Here is an 18,509-nt window from a genome sequence, read left to right as displayed (position 1 = left end):
CGGATTTTCTGTCGGGGTTTACTCCCTTAGCCTTTCCCCTGAAGAGGTATGCCGCAAGGCAGCGGAGGTTTTTTGGAATCAGAGTTTTCCTTCTCTGATGTGCCCTGACTGGAAGATCGAACCAGCGACACTTAGCTCGCAGGCCGACGCTCAATCCACTGAGCCAAACCAGCCAGGGGGATAAGACTGTATATAACTGAGATAATATAGTATTTATCTTTCTCTCTGACTTATTTAATTTAATATAATGCCCTCAAGACCCAGCTATGTTATTGCAAATAACAGAATTTCTTGTTATGTATATTTACCACAACATCTTTTTCCATTTACTTGTTGATGAATACTCAGGTTGTTTTCAAATAAACATGTAGGATTACATCAAACCAAGAAGCCTCCCCGCCGCCAAAGAAATCACCAACAAAGTGAAAAGACAGCACACAGAATGAACGAGGAAACACATCCGAAAACCATGCATCCAAAAAGGAGCCAACATCCAAAAGAGGCGAAAAACTCACAAAACCCAACAGCAAAAAACAAATAATAATAAAATCTGAAACCATCCAATTAAAACATGGCAAAAGGCCCGAATGGGCACCTCCTCAAAGCAGATACATGAAAGGCCCCCGGCACATGGCAAGACACACAACATCACCAGTCATCAGGGAAATGCAAACCACAAACAAAATGAGGCATCACCCCACACCTGCCAGAATGGCCACCATCAAAAACACAGAAGACAACAAATGCCGGCATGGATGCATCCATGCCGGCATGCCCTCCCCCACATACAGTACCACAAAATGGTGAAACAGGTCACCCTGTACTGACACATCCCTAAGGCTCTGCCCCATACAACGTAACAGGAGTGACAGCTCTACCTGGGACACGGAGGCAAACAAACGCAGGAGCCTGTCAGAATGAGGAGACAGAGAAGTATGGCCCTAAAGGGGGAATGGATCAAGGTTCCAGTGGGAGAACTAAGCGACGAGGAGATCGCCAGCCTAACAGATGAGGAGATAGACAACTTAACAGATGCAGAATTCAAAACACTGGTGATAAAGATGCTCACAGGCTTGACAGATATGCTTGAGTATGGCAAACGCATAAGGGAAGAAGTGAAGGCTATGCTAAGTGAAACGATGGAAAATCCACACAAAACCAATGGTGAAGGGAAGGAAACCAGGGTTCAAATCAATGATTTGGAACATAAGGAAGAAAAAAACAGTCAACCAGTGCAGAATGAGGAAGCACGAATTGAAAAAAAATGAGAAAAACTTCCCAAATTTTGTGAAGGAGATGTACATACAGGTCCAGGAAGCACGGAGGGTCCCAGGCAAGCTGGACCCAGAGGGGATCACACCAGGACGCATCATGACTGAGATGCCAAAGGTGAAAGATAAAGACAGAGTCCTGGGGCAGCAAGAGAGAGGCGGAGAGTTGCCTACAGGGAGTGCCTATAGAACTATCAGCTGATTTCTCAGAGGACACTTTGTAGGCAGGAAGTGACTGGCAAGCAGTATTCAATGTGATGAAAAGCAACCTGCAACCAGGATTACTCTATCCAGCAAAGCTATCATTTGGAATGGAAGGGCAGGTGAAGTGCTTCCCAGACAAGATGAAGCTAAAGGAGCTCATCATCACGAAGCCATCATTTTATGAAATGTCAAAGGGACTTACTTAAGAAAAAGAAGATCAAAACTATGAACACGAAAATGACAACGAACTCACAACTATCAACAACTGAATCTAAAAAATAAAAACAAAATCCAACTAAGCAAACCAGAATAGGAACAGAATCATAGGTATGGGGATCATTTGGAGGGCTATCAGCTGGGAGGGGGGAGGGGGAGAAATGGGGAAATGGTGCAGGGACTAAGAAGCATAATCGGTTGGTACAAAATAGGGAGATGTTAAGAATAATATAGGAAAGGGTGAAGCCAAAGAACTTATATGCACAGCCCATGGACATGAACTAAGGGGGGTGGGATTGCTGGAGGGAAGGGGGTTACTGGGCAGAGGGGTGCAAAGGGCAAAAAATTGGGACTACTGTAACAACATAATCAATAAAATATACTTGAAAAAAAAAGAAAAACATTGTTAGTGAAATAGCAACTCATTGCTTAGTACCCACAAATCACTCATCATCATTAATAGACTCAAACACTCATTGACTACCGATGGTATATACAGCCATGGGCGAGGCCTGGAACACCAGGACAGTTTCCCAAACCAAAGCACCCAGGAGATGATACATTAATGTCAACATTGTCAAGATGGTGAACACCTGTTGTACACAGTCATCTGTCTCTAGAAACCTCTTCCCTCCTTCCCCCCACATGGATCAGAGCCACACCTGATGGAGAGGCGTGGAGTGAGGCCTGACCCCACACAACTGGCAGCAGACCCTTCAGTAAGTGCTTTCCCGTGACATGTGATCAGGGTCGCTGCCCACACCTCACCCAGGGCCCTGGTGGTTTTGGCTTGATGGGCCTCTATTTGTTGTGCTCACTCCCAAGCCCTTGTAATGGTGACCAGAGGCTGGACCCAAGACAGGCACTCAGCAGCAAATTCCAGACCAGCCCTATCATTCCCCAGGTGATTTGCTGTGAGCTGTGTATTCACCTGGCTCGGGGCTATAGGACGGAGTGGAAGAATGTGCAGCCTCTAGCTTGAGGCTATGGAATGGGCTTGCCGCCTCCAGGGCAGTGCACTTTAGAATTTGCACAGAGATGTCTGGTTCATGAGTGCATCAGCTGATCTGGCCTCTGCCAGCTGCTCAGGCCTCCCTCACACGCCCTAGTTACCTTCCGGACTCTAGCAAGCCTGCCTCTATGCCATCACTCCATCACAGTGACTCCTACCCTGAGGCCTCTGCACTTGATTGTCCCTCTGCCTGGAACTCTCCCCACCCCATAGCCTCTGAGTAAGCCTTGCTCTTCATTCTTCTGGTCAGTCAATTTCTACTGAGCCTCTACTATGAGTTAGGGCCTATGCTAGCTGCCAGGGATACAGTAGCAGTAAACAAACCAGACCTGGTCTCTGCCTGGAGTTGCTCACAGCCTGGAGGAGCAGGAAAGCATGACCAGTGTCCTAGGCAGTGACATGGCAAGCACAGGGGGCGGAGGGGCCCAGAGGAGGGGCCCTAACCCAGCATGTATGTTGGAGTAGGGGGGCTGGTGAAGAAAGGAAGGTATCTATGGAGAGTATAGAAGCCTGAAGAGATGGTTTCAGGTAACAATGGACAGAGAAGTTATTCTAGGCAGAGGGAACAACATGAGCAAAGGCACAGAGGCCAGAAACACTGCCGTGTTTGGAACTACAGCCAGAGCGGCGCTAATGGAGCACAACCTGATGGGTGGCTAGAGTAGGGGGATTGAGGTGGGAAGTGTGCTGGAGACAGTGGGGAGCCATGGAGGGCTGTGAGCAGTGAAGGACCTGGGGATATGTGTTATTATGGAGTGGGGAGCAGATGCAGGGACAGGGAAAGGCCATCTGGAGGCCTCTTCACTGATGGCAGCCACAGCTGAGGACCAGCTGAGGCAGAGTCCCTGGCTTACATCAGCGTGTGTGTTTGAGGACACATACTAGGTTCCAGGGAACAAGGGCAAACTTGCTCAAAGGTTTAAAATGCAGGACACCACAGAAGCATCCCTAGCCCCGTGAGAGTCAGAAGGGGCCCAGAGCAGGTAAGCCTGTTCTCCCTCAGAGCTCAGCCGCCAGGAGGGGTAGCCAGCTGCCAGCAGGTTTCTTCAGCGTCTACCCACCCTCCAGGGAAGGGATGGAGACAGCAGGCCTCTGAGCAGGTGAAGCCCAAATGATGACATACAAATGACAGCATTAACCACTGAGTACAGCCAAGGATAATCAAAATCCTCCCAGCCTCACCTGGGGCTCTATGGCCAATTCACAAACGGGAAGCTTGAGGTTCAGACACTTTTCTATCCACCCCACCTCCAGATTCTGGAGATGAAACAGGGGATGTCATATGCAGAAAAGACCTGCCTAGCCCTGACCAGTGTGGCTCTGTTGGTTGGGTGTCATCTTGGAAAAGCAAAAGGTAACAGGTTGGCTTCCCAGTCAAGGCACATGCCTGGGTTGCAGGTTCAGTCCCTGGTCAGGGCACTTAGGAGAAGCAACCAATCGATGTTTCTTTCTCACATCAGTGTTTCTCTCTTTCTCTTGCTCCCTCCCTTCCCCTCACTCTATAAATAAAGAAAGAAAGAAAGAAAATCTTAATTATAAAAAAAAAGACCTGCTTATGTGAAAATAGGTGTGACACACTCCCAATGTCACAAGGAGAGTCATTTGCAGGCAGAGCCAGGCCCCCTCCATCCCAAGCCTCCTTCCACCAGATCTCAGAATGTCTGTGAAAAAAGATAAAAGGAGCCAGGCCCTTGATCTGCCTGGATGGGCAGGAGGGCAGAGGGCAGGGCGGAAATCTGCAGTCAGGGCTGTGACCCCACAGATCAGAGTGGGTTGGAAGCCTGCTGAGCAGAGAGGAGACAGCCTACAACAGGAGAGCTTCAAAGCATGATTGTAAAAATAACCATCATAGCAACGCTCGCAGCCACCATGTGCAGAGTTTCCTGGGCAGGGCCCTGTCCTGGGGGCTCTGTGTGTAGCATCTCAGTTGTTCTTCACAGCATTACAGGTCAGAGCTATTGTTCTCCCCATTGCACAGATGAGGAAGCTGAGGCGAAGCAAAGTGACATGCCATAGGGAAGGGGCAGGCAGGGTTGGGGGGACCTCAGATTCAAACCTGGGCAGAATTCAAGCCCTCCTGAGTCTGCAACGCAGGCTCTACGGTTCTGTCCCGCCCAAGCCTTCCATGAACCTTGATCCTCACAGATTTCCCGTCCAACAGGGAGAGGCAACACCCACAGAGCCCACCCAATCAGGGATGCCCCCACCCTGAGCCTTCACTTCCACCTTGTGGAGTGTCTCCATCTCCCACATTTCCCAGGCCTTTTGGGAAGATGGGCTGTAGCAAGGTTTTGTGGGAGTACTTCAAAAAATAGATATTAAAGAAGAAAAAATGCTACTCTTCTACTCTGCCCTTGAGAAGGGGAGTTAAGTATGGACCGTTCATAATGACTTTCTTCCAAAGAGGACAACATGGGAAGGGGAATGGATAACTATACAGAGTGAGGAGACTTGACAAACACTGCCTCAGCCAGGTGACCAAGGTCAGCATCAACAGGGGTAGAACATGGTGATAGCATGTCCTCTTGATATGATGCGGTGGGAATAACACTTCACCAGATTCTTCCTCTCCAGAATGCATTAGCTAGCATGATCATGAGAAAAACCAACAGATTCCAATAGAGAAACATTCTACACAATAGCTGACAGTTCTCAGAATGGTCAAGGTCATCAAAAACAAGGCAAGTCTGAGAAATTGTCACAGGCAAGAGGAGACTAAGGAGACATGATAACTAAATGCAATGTGGCATCCTAGATGAGATCCTGGAACAGAAAGTGAATATCAGGGGAAAACTAAGAAACTGAACAAAGTGTGGACTTTAGTTAATTACGATATTAATAGTGACTCACTAGTTGTAATATGAGATGCTAATAATAAGGGGAACTGGTTGTGGGATATATGCCATGTTATCTTCTAAAGCAAAAGAAAGAATATTAGGACAAGCAGGAAGCCAAGAGAGCCATCTCTAAAGATTTCCTTCTAAAGGTGGGGAAACTGAGGACCGGAGGAATGGAAGTGACTTGCCCAAAGTCACACTGCTAGTTTATGGCAGCTTGGACTAAGATCAAGGTTCCTCAATGTCACAAGAATGTATTAAATGCCTGCTGTATACAAGGCACCAGCCTGGGTCATCGGCATGGTGAAGGCAGGTGGAGGGGTTCAAAGATGTGCCCCTAGGTCAGCACTGCCTTGGGGCCAGTTGTCCAGGGACACAGACCCTGCCCGTTGGAGACTTTCAAACCAGAAGGGGCAACAGATGCTGAAACACCCTGAGTGGGAGGGACAGAGAGCTGTGAGCTTCTGTATCCGGAAAATACAGCCCCACCATCTGCCACCCATGAGAACGTGCTCAGCGTCACCGTGCTGCTGGGCGCCGTGGATGGAGGTGACACTGAGAGGGTCCAGTAAGGTCGAGGCCGTGAGGCCGTGAGGCTGTGAGGCATCTAGCACAGCGCCTGCTTCACTGCAAGCGCCCAATAAACAGTATTCTTTTTATCTGTTAGTCAGTGCGGTCTGAGTGCTGGGGGAGCTCAGAGAGGGAGCGGTTGGTACATTTGCTCTGGTAGGGGTTTCTTGGAGAGCTTCCCAGGCAAGGGACATTTAGATGGGGTCTTGATGGCTGGGAGGGAGTTTGCCAGGCAGGAAGGATGTGGCAGCTGCAGCCACCAGCCTCCAGACTTCACAGTCTGGTCTGGCAGAGAAGGAGAAAGGTCAGGCCACTCTCCCTGGGCTTTCCCATGCAATGGGACTTCCCCATTTTCTGGTCTTGATGCTGCCTTCCTGGTTGTCCTGGTCTTTGGGGTTCACCACCCCTGAGCCAAGGGCTAAAGCAGCAGGGGATGGACGAGGATAGGGGTGGGTGGCAGAACCCAACAACTCCAGGACTCTTCTGGAAATGAAACCAAGCCCTGCCACCCCCTCACCGGCTGGCTGAGTGTCGCTCAGACAACTTCCTCCTTCTGTTCCTGTTCAGGAATTACCCAGGCAGGGCTCTGTGGTGGCTGGGGCACTGCCCCGAAGGCTGGGACTCGAGCCTCCCTGGTCCTACTCTGGCTGCTTAGACACTTGCAGACCCTTTGTCTGGTCAGTCTTCTCATGGTTCCCACTCTCACCCTCCAAAACACGCTTTCTCCTTCCAGCCGCCACACATCTGGCCACGTGGTATGGCCCGCCCCCTCCTCTCTCTACTTTCCCAAACCCACTGTCGCTCTTCAGGCCACCTGGGCCCTGCTTAAAAGTCTTCCAGAGGCCCAGCCCTGTCTGCGCCTCTTGATCCTCTCTGTCCATTCATGCCTCCTGCATGGCAGGCCCTGTGCCAAGGTTGGAGACAGATGCAGCAGTGACCAAAACTGGCACAGTCCCTGTCCTTCGGAGCTTGGGCCTCTAACCCCATGTCCTGAGCATCCCACATGCTTTATCCACGGCCTGGGTGGGGAATCGGAAGCCAGGACTCCAGTCAGGTACAACCGCTGTGCAGTGGGGCCTTGGGGAAGTCCCTTCTTCCTCTCTCTGGCCAGTGGTGTTTCCACAGCTGCTAAGGGAAAGAGGTTCAGTGACCTCCCGGGGAACAGGCAGAGGGTGGTGAGAATTGCCCCGATCCTATCCTGCCAACCCCAGTAGAAAGTTTTCCTCTGAAAGGAACTGGTAAAATGCATCCACAGGGCTCCAGTCATCAGAATTGCTGGGTGGAAACAAATATAGGGGCCCGGGAAGGGGCCCCACCAGGTGGCCCAACATCATGGTTAAGAGCAGCCTCAATAGTTCTGCGGCCTCAGGCAAGTCACCTGACCCCTCTCACCCTCCTTCTCTCAGCTGGAAACTGGAGATGTCTTATGTCTGTTCAATGACTGGCATGACACACACATGCTCGATGTTCAGTGAATCGATGTTATCGTTGTTGTTATTATTATTTCTGGTGTAGCCGACCTAAGATTCCATTCATAAAGTGGACAATGATGGCAGCCTTGAAATTAACAATGTAGATCTACACATTTTGTCATGAAAAGAATTCAGGCTATGTTAGGCCATTAAAAGGTTAGAGTATTACTAATATAATCCCATTGCTGTTTTTAAAAAAAAAATGGGCCTAGGAAAAAATAAAAGGGATCATTACTTCCATGTTTCTAGCAGTTGTCCCGGACACAGAGGGATCACAAATGACCTTAGTCATCTTTTTCTTCCATGCTTGTCTTTATTTGTTAAGTTTTCTACAGTGAGCTCATGTTACTGGGGCAATAAAAAGCGATATAGATTATTTGTGACTCTGGATCACAGTGGGTCTTTGTTCCCCAACTGCTCTGGACACCCAATACAAGGCCTGGTCACAGAGCGCCACAGCTCAGAGCTCCTGGAGGCCAGAATCCTCCAGAAAGAGTTAGTCATGCACTTGACCTCTCCCCACCCGCTCTGGATTGGCCCCTTGAGGTGTGCTTGCCTGGGATCTTATTGTTCATTCTGCTTCTGGCTCCACCTGATGAGAAGGAGCGAGACTCCCAGGGAAAGTGCCCAGTTCTCTCCCACAATGTCCCAGGACTCTGCTCTTCCCCTCCCACTCAGCCTTGGCTCACCGAGCATACATCCCCAAACCCGCCCCAGGGTGGGCAGAGGCAGGTAATGAGGAGGGGGTGCTCCTCGGCCCCAGGTGGGAGAAGCCCACGGTCTCAGAGCTTCACCCAGACTTGATCTAAGCAGCTTTCCCAAAGCAGAGCCTGAGATAAGTACTCCTTTGGGACGTGATCCCATCCCTGAGTGAGGGAACAGGAAGGAATAGGGAAGGAGAGAAGTCAAGGTAAAGAATGTCATCCTGGTCACTGCTGTAGACAACCTGAGCTCCATTCCTCTGAGACCTCAAATAAGTCTCAGCATGACTCCTGGAAACATCCATCCCAAAGATGGAGGCTGGAGCCTGTGTCTCCCGCTCCTGCCCTTCTTGGGCTTCAGGATGTCCCCAGGGCCGTTCACTCCCTCCCCCTTCTAACCAAGCCTGCTCCCTGACTCCTAAAAGCCAGGGGAAAAGACCTGAGAAGGGACCACCCACCCAGCTTCACCGCCACCCCCAGCCCTGGACCCATCTGTCCCTCTTCCCCAAGGCCTTCCCCCAGGACAGCCCTCCAAGCCCCACCCCACTATCCAGGATATCCCACTTATCCTAAGCAGAACACAACACCTGTCCCTTGAAACTGGCCCCCCTCCCAGGTCCCCAGCTTAGAAAGAGCTGCTCCATCCTCTTGGGCACTTCAGCCAGAAAGTGGGCATCCCCAGTTCCCGCCCCCACCCCTACACCCAAGACTACTGCCTCTGCCAACCCAACCACTGCTTCCAGTTGTCCCATCCCCCACATGCAGGTGGGGCTTGGCTCATCTAGACACCATTTGGGCCCCCTCATTATCTCCCGGCCTCTGGTTTTCTGTCCCTGATTCAGCCTATGACAGCCCTTGTGTTCCTCTTTCCAAAACACATCTGGTCCTTCAGTGGTTCCCCTGTGGCCTCAGGCTGAAGCCCATGTGTAGGGGGCCACAAAGGGCTCTGCCAGGCTCTCAGGTCCCATCTGCATCTTCCCCCAGAGCTGAACTGCTGCCCACTCCGCACCTGAGCTACAGTCTCACCTCCAGGCTTTGCTTCTGCTTCTCCACCACTTGGGATGTCACTCTCCCTGCCTCTCCTCCCAGAGTTAATCCTGTTCATTCTTTGGTCCCTCCCCTGACCCTCCAGCCTGGGTCCGAGCTTCAACGGCCCCCTCTGCGCTTCTCGGAAGGAATGATTATTGTAACCCATCCATTCCCGCCACAAGCCAAGGGCTCCAGCGGGTAGAGTTTGGGCCTGGGTCATGCTTGTGCCCCAGCACTATGCAGGCCAGCGCTTGACACTGAACAGGCTCCATGCCTGTTGGGACACAAATCTCAGGCCTGGATTACCCAGGTTCCCTGCAATAATGCCAAGCCTCTCCCAGCCCCTGCCTGAGACTAGCACAGGAGCTCAAGCCTCCAGACCAGGAACTGAGCCAGCCATCCTGCCCTGGGTCACGCCCTGAGTCTGGCCTCACCTTCTCCACATAGGCTGCCAGCTCAGGGAGGCCCTCAGCAGGGTGGGGATCCCCGGTGGAGCCCGAAAGAGCCCAGCCTCTGTATTGGCCCGGGCCTCAGCCCCCTGGGGCCACAGGCCCTGGCTGAGACCTCTCCCATCCAGATGGCTGGATCTGGGGGAGGCCCAGATTTGGCAGGAAAGCTCCTCCGCACAGCCTGAATTTGAACCAGGCCTCTCGCTGCTTGCGATCTGTGCTTGACTTCCTACCCCAGCTACCTCCCAATAATTAAATAAATTTAATCATTCAATTGTTAAATTCACTCCCTGGGCCTTGAACTGACTCCCCTGCAGCCTTCTCATTCCTGGAAGTGCTGCATCTGTGTTTCCAGGGCCTTGGGACAGGGCTATTTGACTCAATTCAACTCTGCGAACACCTATCTGTGTTCACAAGAGGACATGCACCCAAGGAGTATAGGCAGGGGAAGGGCCAGTCTGGACTGCCTCCCCTCCCCGCTGCACCTTGGGTCAAGGTGAGGAGGAGAAGTCGTCCATCACCAGCCAGACCCCTCTACCTGCCAGGCACTGCAAACTCAAGGCTTAGAAAGGGTGAAAAACTTCCCCAGAGTACTGAGCCCAGGTCTGGAGGTCTGGCTGAGGCCTTGGGAGTTAATGAAATACTTGCTGTCTGATGCATGCACACTGGTTGGTAAAATATACCCAGCTCCTGCCCTGGCTGGTGTGGATCAGTGGATTGAGCGCTGGCCTGTGAAGCAAAGGGTCACCATTTCAATTCCTAGTCAGGGCACAGGCCTGGGTTTCAGGTCAGGTCCCCGGTTGGGGGCACACGAGAGGCAACCACACATTGATGATTCTCTCCTTCTCTTTCTCCCTCCCTTCCCCACTCTCTAAGGATAAATAAATTTTAAAAATACACCCACCTCCTGCCTTGGTGAAATTCACAGATTGGTGTGAGAGATGGTTGATAAACCAGAGGACAAAGCTATTGATACAGAAATGCAGATTGGGCTACATGCAGGATGCACGTGAGCAGGGGACAGGTTGGAGTTGGGAGGGCGGGGTGTGGCACCAAGGACAGGAGATCCAGGAGGGCTTCTCAGAGGAGAGGGATTATAGCTGAAGCTTGAAGGATGAAAGAACAGCTGTGGTGGGGAGTGTTCAGGGAAAGGTCCTGAGGTGAGAACTGGCTTGCACTGGTCTGGGTGGCAGGTGGGAGGAGAGCAGTTGGGGATGAAGCTAGATCCCATAAGAGGGTCTGGAGCCTCCTGAGTGGCGGTGAGGAACGTGATCTTTACGTAAGTGTGCTGAGAAGCTTCTGCAGGTGTTAAGCAAAGAGGGGTGACACCATCCAATGTATGTTTTTGAAAGGTCCCACCGGCAGCTGAATGGAGGAGGATTAAGGGGGCAGGTGGAGGCAGGCAGACCAGCAAGGAGGCTGGGAAGTCCTCTGGGTGAAAGTGGCTCAGTCCCGGCAGGGGAGGTGGTGAGAAGTGCATGATTCAAGTGCATTTGGAGGAGGCACCCACAGTCCTTGCTTGGATTGGGAGTGTGGGAGTACAGAGAGGTGGAATCAAGATTGATTCCCAGGCTTTTGGTATGAGTGGATGGAGTCATTTACTGAGATGGGGAAGCCTGCCTGGTAGGAGCCTGCTGCAGGGAAAAAGTCAAGAGTTCAGTTTGGGCCAGTTTATATCAGAGAAATCTATTATGTATCCATGGAGATATTGAAAAAAAGGTAATGCTCAGCCAACACTTACTGATTGAACACACTCTGCATCAGGCACTAAGAGCCTGATGTATATTAACTCATGTAATACCTTCATTAATCCCTTGGAAAAGCAATTTATTATGCCCATTTCACTGATGAGAAAAGTGAGGCTTGCAGTAGGATATTGTGTATAGGATAAGAAAGCCATGTAGAGTCCCAAGGAGCTTTCACATTGAAAAGGCTACAGAAGAGGCCTTCAAAGGGGTTCTGAGTTTCCTGGAAGGGGGTTCTCCTAGGTCAGCCTGATGTTGGCAGGAGGTCACATGAGAGAAGATAGAGATGACAGAATGTCCAGGGGATTGAGCCACAGAGCAGCCAGAGCTGCCACCAAGCAGTGGGTTGCAGGGGGTTGGGGGATGGGAGATGGATCACAGAAGGTCCCAGAGGGAATGGGAGAGGTGGAGATGGAGAGAGCAAGAGGGCCTCGTACTTTCCAGGAGCTAAGCCTGGCTGGTAAGGGCAAAGAGAGGCAGGGGCAGCAAACAGGAGCTGAGGATCCTGGGACACTGCCTGTCCATCTGGGGTCGGGGACTCCAGTGGTTTGCCAGAGAGAGGGACACTTCAGAATAACAACTTCCTTTTTGATACTGTCTAGCCAGCAGGTGCCTAAGTCTTTCGTTAGCACTGAGGGCCCTCTCTCGCCTGCCATGCTCCAGTGGACCGAGGACAGGGCACAGGGTCAGGGGAGGGAAGGGTGACTCACTCTCACCTCTCTCAGCTCCAACTGAGACTTGCCCAGAGCTCAGAGAGCTGTGGGGCACCCTGATGCTCCCTGAGGACCACGGGCCTGTCAGAGATGAGGGCCAAGGCCTCAAATGTGGGAATAAGGGGAGTCTCTTCCAGCTCTTGGACCAGTCACCCTGTGAGCTCAAAAACAACATCAACATCTTTCCTACCTCAGAAGTCCAGAGTAAGGAGACCACGACCATCATCGGAGTCAGCCACCCCTCACAAGTGTATTCTGGGCCCAGAGTGGAGAAAGGAGTTGCCCAAGGTCTCATTCCATTTGGTTATCCCTTCCTTTAATCAGTGCCATGGGTTGCTAAGCCTCTGGCACTGTCACCTCCTCCAGGAAGCCTTCCATGACTCTTCTCCAGGCTGGGTTAGAGCCCTCCCTGCATTCCCAAAGCCCTTCAGGCATAATGTCACCAGGCTTGCCAGTTTCTTATTGTCTGTGCATCTACCTAGCCCCACCGATTGAAGGAAGGGGCCACATCTTATCTACCTTGGTATCTCCAGTGCCCAGTTCAGGGTCTGGACAGAACAGGGACTTGGGTGTGTTTGTTGAACCAACTGCAACTGAAGTGAACCACTAGGTGCCTTGTGAAGGGCCACAGGTTTGGTATTTCTCTGGCTTGGGAGGCAAAGTACCACATTTCAGAATAAGAATTTCTACCAAGCAGCCATATAGAAGCACAGGGCCCCTAAATTATTGAAAACCCATAGGGACATCATTTCTCCAGCCCCCATTTTCCAGAAGAGGAAGCTGAAGCCTGGAGCAATGAAGGCCCAATCCACAGGCCCACAAGCAGTGGGGATGAATCGCACTCACATGGCCTTGACCGTGCCCCAAAACTCCCTTTCCATAAATGCTAAAGCCTAGGTTTCCTCATCTGCGAAACCAGGCTGGACCCAGCAGTCTCAGAAAGGTCAGCCAGAGTCCCTTTCCATGAACACAAAGGCCCCAGGCCCCCTGGTGGGGGGAGGAGAGGCCTGTTTATCATCGTGTAACCCCCTTGAGCTCTTGGAGCAAAATATTCCCAGAAGCAGGGTGATTCATTCACAGCACCGTTTGCCAGTTCCAGAGAAAAGGCAGCCCATGAAGTACATTCTGCAACTTTTAAAGAGAAGACAAAGAAATTTCAAGACGAAGTTTCCCTTTAGTGGACGGAGGCTGAGGGAGCTGGGACCTTCGTATTTTTCCTTCCAGAGAGCCAAGCTTTTGAGAGGGGAAAAGATCATAGTTTATCCAAATTTGCCCAAAACCCAAGGCGATACCCTCTAAGAACACCGAAGACAACAATGCTCTTTAAACAGCATGATAGGCTGAACCTAACAACCACTGTTAATGCTGTTGACTGACTGGATGTGAGTTAAAAGCAAATGATTGGCTGTTTTTGTTTTTGATGCTCATCCATGTCAGGACTCCAACTGTCAAGGGAAGGATGAGAACCTCATGCTTGCTCCTCTTAAATTAAACAGAGGGAAGCTTGCTGAATGTTGGAGGGTTTGGACATCTTGCACCCCAAGAAGGCATGGAGAGGGGTTAACAGGTGAGTGGGGTGGGGTGTTGTGGTAGCACTGGGAGGGGGAATGGTAAACTTCCATGGTTCACGGAAAACCAACCTGGAATGACCCTAACAGTACAAAGAGAGCTGGAAAGTTCGGTCTTCCCTTTTGAAGTCACAGGATAACTATGCCCCGAGTTTGGTCTCCTGTAACATGAATGTTGTACTCAGCTCTTTAAAAATTATACTTTTAGCTCCCAATCCCCAGATAGGCAGAAGTAGGAGTGAGCTTGACCTCTTTTCCCAAGCGAGAATGTGTGATATAATAAGAAAGCTCAAGAGATCTGGGTTCTAGTTCGATCTGAGTTCAAAAAGCTAAGTGGCATTGAGCATGTCTCCAGCCCTCTCTGGGACTCAGTTTCCCCATCTGTAAAATCTTAGGGGGGAGAATGTGCTGGGGAAGAAGAAGGGGCCCTTGAGGCATGGGCTTTGGAGTCATACCTGCCTGGGTTCTAATCTCATTTTTCTAGTTGAGTGTCCTGAGGCAAGTTGATAAACTTTTCTGAGTTTCTCATTTCTAAGGAAGTGACCATAATTATCTACCTCATGGGATTTGCTGACAAGTTAAATGACATAATGTGTACAAAGCACATAGCGTAGTACCTGGCCCACAGAAATATTTCTTGTTAAGGTGTAATTTACACATAATGAAATGCTCAGATCTTAAACATTCCATTTTGATGGCTGCATTGCAAGATACAGAACATCACAATTACCCCAGAAAGTTTTTTCATGTCCCTTCCTCGTCAATCCTTCCAGGAACATCCCCTGATCTGATTTCTATCACCCCAGGTTAGTTTTGTCTATTTCAGAATTCCCTATGAATAGAACTAGACAGTATGCATTGTATTTGTGTTTGTATGTTTGGCTTCTTTACCTCAAAATAATAGTTTTGAGATTGATTCGTGTTATTGGGTGTATTAAGTAGATCATTGCTTTATGGTGTGTATAAACATACTACAGTGTATCCATTCTATTGATCAGCATCTGGGCTATTTCCAGTTCTTGCCTATTATGATCAAAGCTGCTATGAACATTCTAGCGATAATTTAGTACAAGACTTCCATGGATAAATATTTTCTTTTTGTTTGGGTAAACACCTACAAGTGGAATGCAGGATCATAGGGTGGCTGTAAGTTGAACTTTGTAAGGAGACTCCCAAACGTCTCCAAAGCGGTTGTACCATTTTACACCTCCACCAGCAATCTTTGAGAGCTTCAGTCACTCCATACACTCCCCAACATTTGCTGTGGTCAATCTTTTTTATTTTCATCATTCTGGTATTGCATTGTGGTTTTAATTTGCACTCCCTGGTGACTAATGAACTTCTTTCATGAGTTACTTTAGAACTTTTTTAAAAGATAGTTCCTCTCCCCTTTGCTGCCATGTAGCTTTCAGCCTCCGTGATCTGAAGGGCCGTTGAATACATGAGAAGGGGAAAAACTGATGGCAAAATCTACTAGAAATCTAAAGAGCTCCCCAACTACAAAAGCAAGCATGAGCTCAGCCTTGGAACCCGTCCCTTAACTTTGCTTTCCCAGGACTGTGAGACTAAGGCTGTGCTCATCTTCCAAGGAGGCCATGATCGTGGCTGACTTGCTCAGACTGTTCCAATGATAATAATTTTGTCCCAGATTAAATAATTGTCTTCATTGTTCCCATTTATAAACTACCTACTATGCCCTAGGCACCATACATGTACACAATATGCCTAATTTTTACCATAGAGCTGTAAGGTTGTTGTATGATCTCCATTTGATAGGCTTTGAAAATCGGAGATTTGAATTCCTTTGCCTAACACCACACAGCCACACCTCCATGGAATCCAGATTCAAAATGTGACTGGCCCCAAAATCTTATTCACCAAGCTGCCTTCAACACACACACACACACACACACACACACACACAGGAATATTATTCAACCATAAAAAGGAATGAAGTGCTGATATGATTCAGGCTAGAACATGGATGAACCTCAGAAACATCATGCTAAGTGAAAGAAGCCAGACATAAAATGTCACATATTGTGATTCCATCTATTCAAAAGATACAGAATAGGTAAATCTATACCTATGGACACGTAGCAGATTGGTGATAGCCCAGGGCTCGGGGGATAGGGGGATGGGAAGAAACTGCTTGGTGGGGTTTTCTTTAGGGATGACAAAATTAATTTGGAGTTAGATAGGGTAGTGGTTACACAACATTGTGAATGTACTAAATGCCGCTAAACTGTACACTTTAAAATAGTTCATTTTATGTTATTCACCTCAACAAGATTTTTTCAAACTTCACCTTAGAGTTTCTTCCTCATTAAAGAGTATCATTTTACCATTAGTGATTTAGTCCTTTGGGTAGTGATGCCTCCAGAAGTTGAGCCCAATCTTTTCTCCCCACAGAGAACCCTCCTCGAGAATTCCAGAGTAGAAAGGGAAGAAACAGCAGGATGACTCAGACAGTGGGCCCTGGAGTTAGGCTGCCCAAGTTCAATTCCAAGTACCTCTGTGTCCTCATTGTAAAATGGGGATGATAATGTTACCAACCTCATGGGGTTGCTGTGAGGGTGGAATCATGCATGTAAAGTGTCTGGGCACATGTAATGCTTATTACCTAAGCTGCATTGTCAGGGCAGGCCACCTTCTCCTAATAGCATGCATGCTACAAATATTTATTGAGCATCTACTGTGTGCCAGGCATTCTAGGCCTTGGGGACTCACCTACAAGCAAAAGCAATAAAATTCCTTTCTTCTTAGAGCTCACATTCCAATTGCAGTATAAGACAAAAAAGTAAATAAAATACATACTATAATAGATGATGGTATATGCTCAGAAGAAAAAATAATTAAGAAATGAGGGATAGGGAGGTTGGGGGCAAAGTTACAATTTTAAATTGGGTTTCAGAAGGCTTCCCTAAATAATGATCTGAGGGAAGTAAGGTATGTACCTCACTTTTACTATTGCTGCTATAACAAATTACACAAATTTAGTGGCTTAAGACAACACAAACGTAATATTTTATAGTTCTTGAGGCCAGGAGTCCAAAATGGGTCTTGCTGGGCTAAAACCAAGGCATCGGCAGAGCAGTGTTCCTTCTGGGGACTCTAGGGAAGATGCATCCCTTGTCTTTTCCAGCTTCTGGAAGCTGCCGACATTCCTTGGCTAGTGGCCCAGCTTACTCCAACTTATGCTCCCATCATCCCATCTCCTTCTCTTTGACTTTCCTGCCCCCTCTTTCCCTTAAGGAGCCTTTTGAGTTTATTGGGCACAGCTGAATAATCCAAAATAACTCCCCATCTCAAGATCCTTAATTTAAACACACCAGCAAAGTCCTTTTTGCCATGTAAGGTGACAGTCACCAGTCCTGAGGATTAGGATGTGAACATCTTTGGAGGCCATTGTTCTACCACTGGAGGCACAGTATTTAGAGAAAGTGGGAACAGCAAGTTCAAAGGCCCTAAGGCAGCAGTTGCCTGGCATGTTTGAGGAAGATGGTGGCCAATGAGGATGCAGTGGAGTGGGCAAGGGAGGAGTGGTCTCTCACAAGATCAGAAGGGGAAAGGAAGTGGAGTGGCTCTTGCAGGCCATTATGGGTCCCAGTGAGTGAGGTCTTCAGCCTTTACCTGAGTAAGGTGGGAACAGGTGAGACATGGCCTTATAGGTTTAACAGGATCCCTCTGGCTGGTGTGTCAAGGACAGTCCATCCATGAGGAAGCTGCTGCAATATCTGGGTGAGATGATGGTGGCTGGATCATGGTGGTACAGGGACATGATGACACAGGTCTCGCTCTGGATTTTGAAGGTCAAGACACAGGGAACCACATAAGGGTCACAAGTGGAGTGTCGCAGAAAGAGGGGAGGCAAGGAAGGCTCTCAAGTTTTTGACCTGAGCAACTGGAAGAATTGAGATGTTCTTTAAGGCGAGGAAGACCACAAAAGATCAGACTTGGGATGGCTGGTGGCAGATCAGGGATTTGCTTTGAGATGCGCACTGAGTATCCAAATGGAGATAGTGAGTAGGAAGTCAGATTCAGGAGTCCGGAGTTTAGAAGAAAGATCTGGAGGGATTTGTTTGGGAGACATGAGCATAGACGTGGTATTTAAAGCCATGAGCCTGGATGAGATCTTCAAGGGAGTGTGTGCAGAGATAAGAAGGCCAAGGACTGAAACCTGGGCCCCTCTGATGAGGAGAGCCCAGTGAGGTTGGAGGAAAACCAGGGGAGGGTGGGGTCCCAGAAGCCAAGAGAGCCCAATGTTAAAAACTTTGTCCACAGCAGGTATGGAATGAGGGGTGGGTAGAGCAGAGGATGACCGCCCTTGTTGTCCTAGCCTTTCTCTGGCAAAGTCTCTATGGGAGATAATTTAAGGGAATTGGACCTACTGGGGCACAAGATCTTGCCAGGCCACTGTAGCAGCGCAGGGACCCTCAGAGCTCCGAGCCTGCTGACACTCACTGAATATTTGTTAAATACCAAGGAAGGGCCATGGACTTGGGTCCGAGTTCTGGCACTCTCGAGTAGTCAGAATTCCAGTCTCCCCTCTCTAAAATGGAGCTCATACCCGCTCCCCTCTTAAGTTCCTCATCGTCAGTCATGACATTTGGGAAACTGTTTGGTAAACCAGCTGGGCCAATCAGAGTTACTGTAGGTCAAGGCTTTTCCTTGGCAGCTGACTCAGGACATGTGGCTGGACCAGTGTGACCCACCCCGCAC

Source organism: Furipterus horrens, unplaced genomic scaffold (assembly GCF_987537825.1).
Source record: "Furipterus horrens unplaced genomic scaffold, mFurHor1.1.pri manual_scaffold_8, whole genome shotgun sequence".
Lineage (NCBI taxonomy): Eukaryota > Metazoa > Chordata > Mammalia > Chiroptera > Furipteridae > Furipterus > Furipterus horrens.
The sequence above is the reverse complement of the archived record's forward strand: the minus strand, read 5'-3'. Positions refer to the sequence as shown.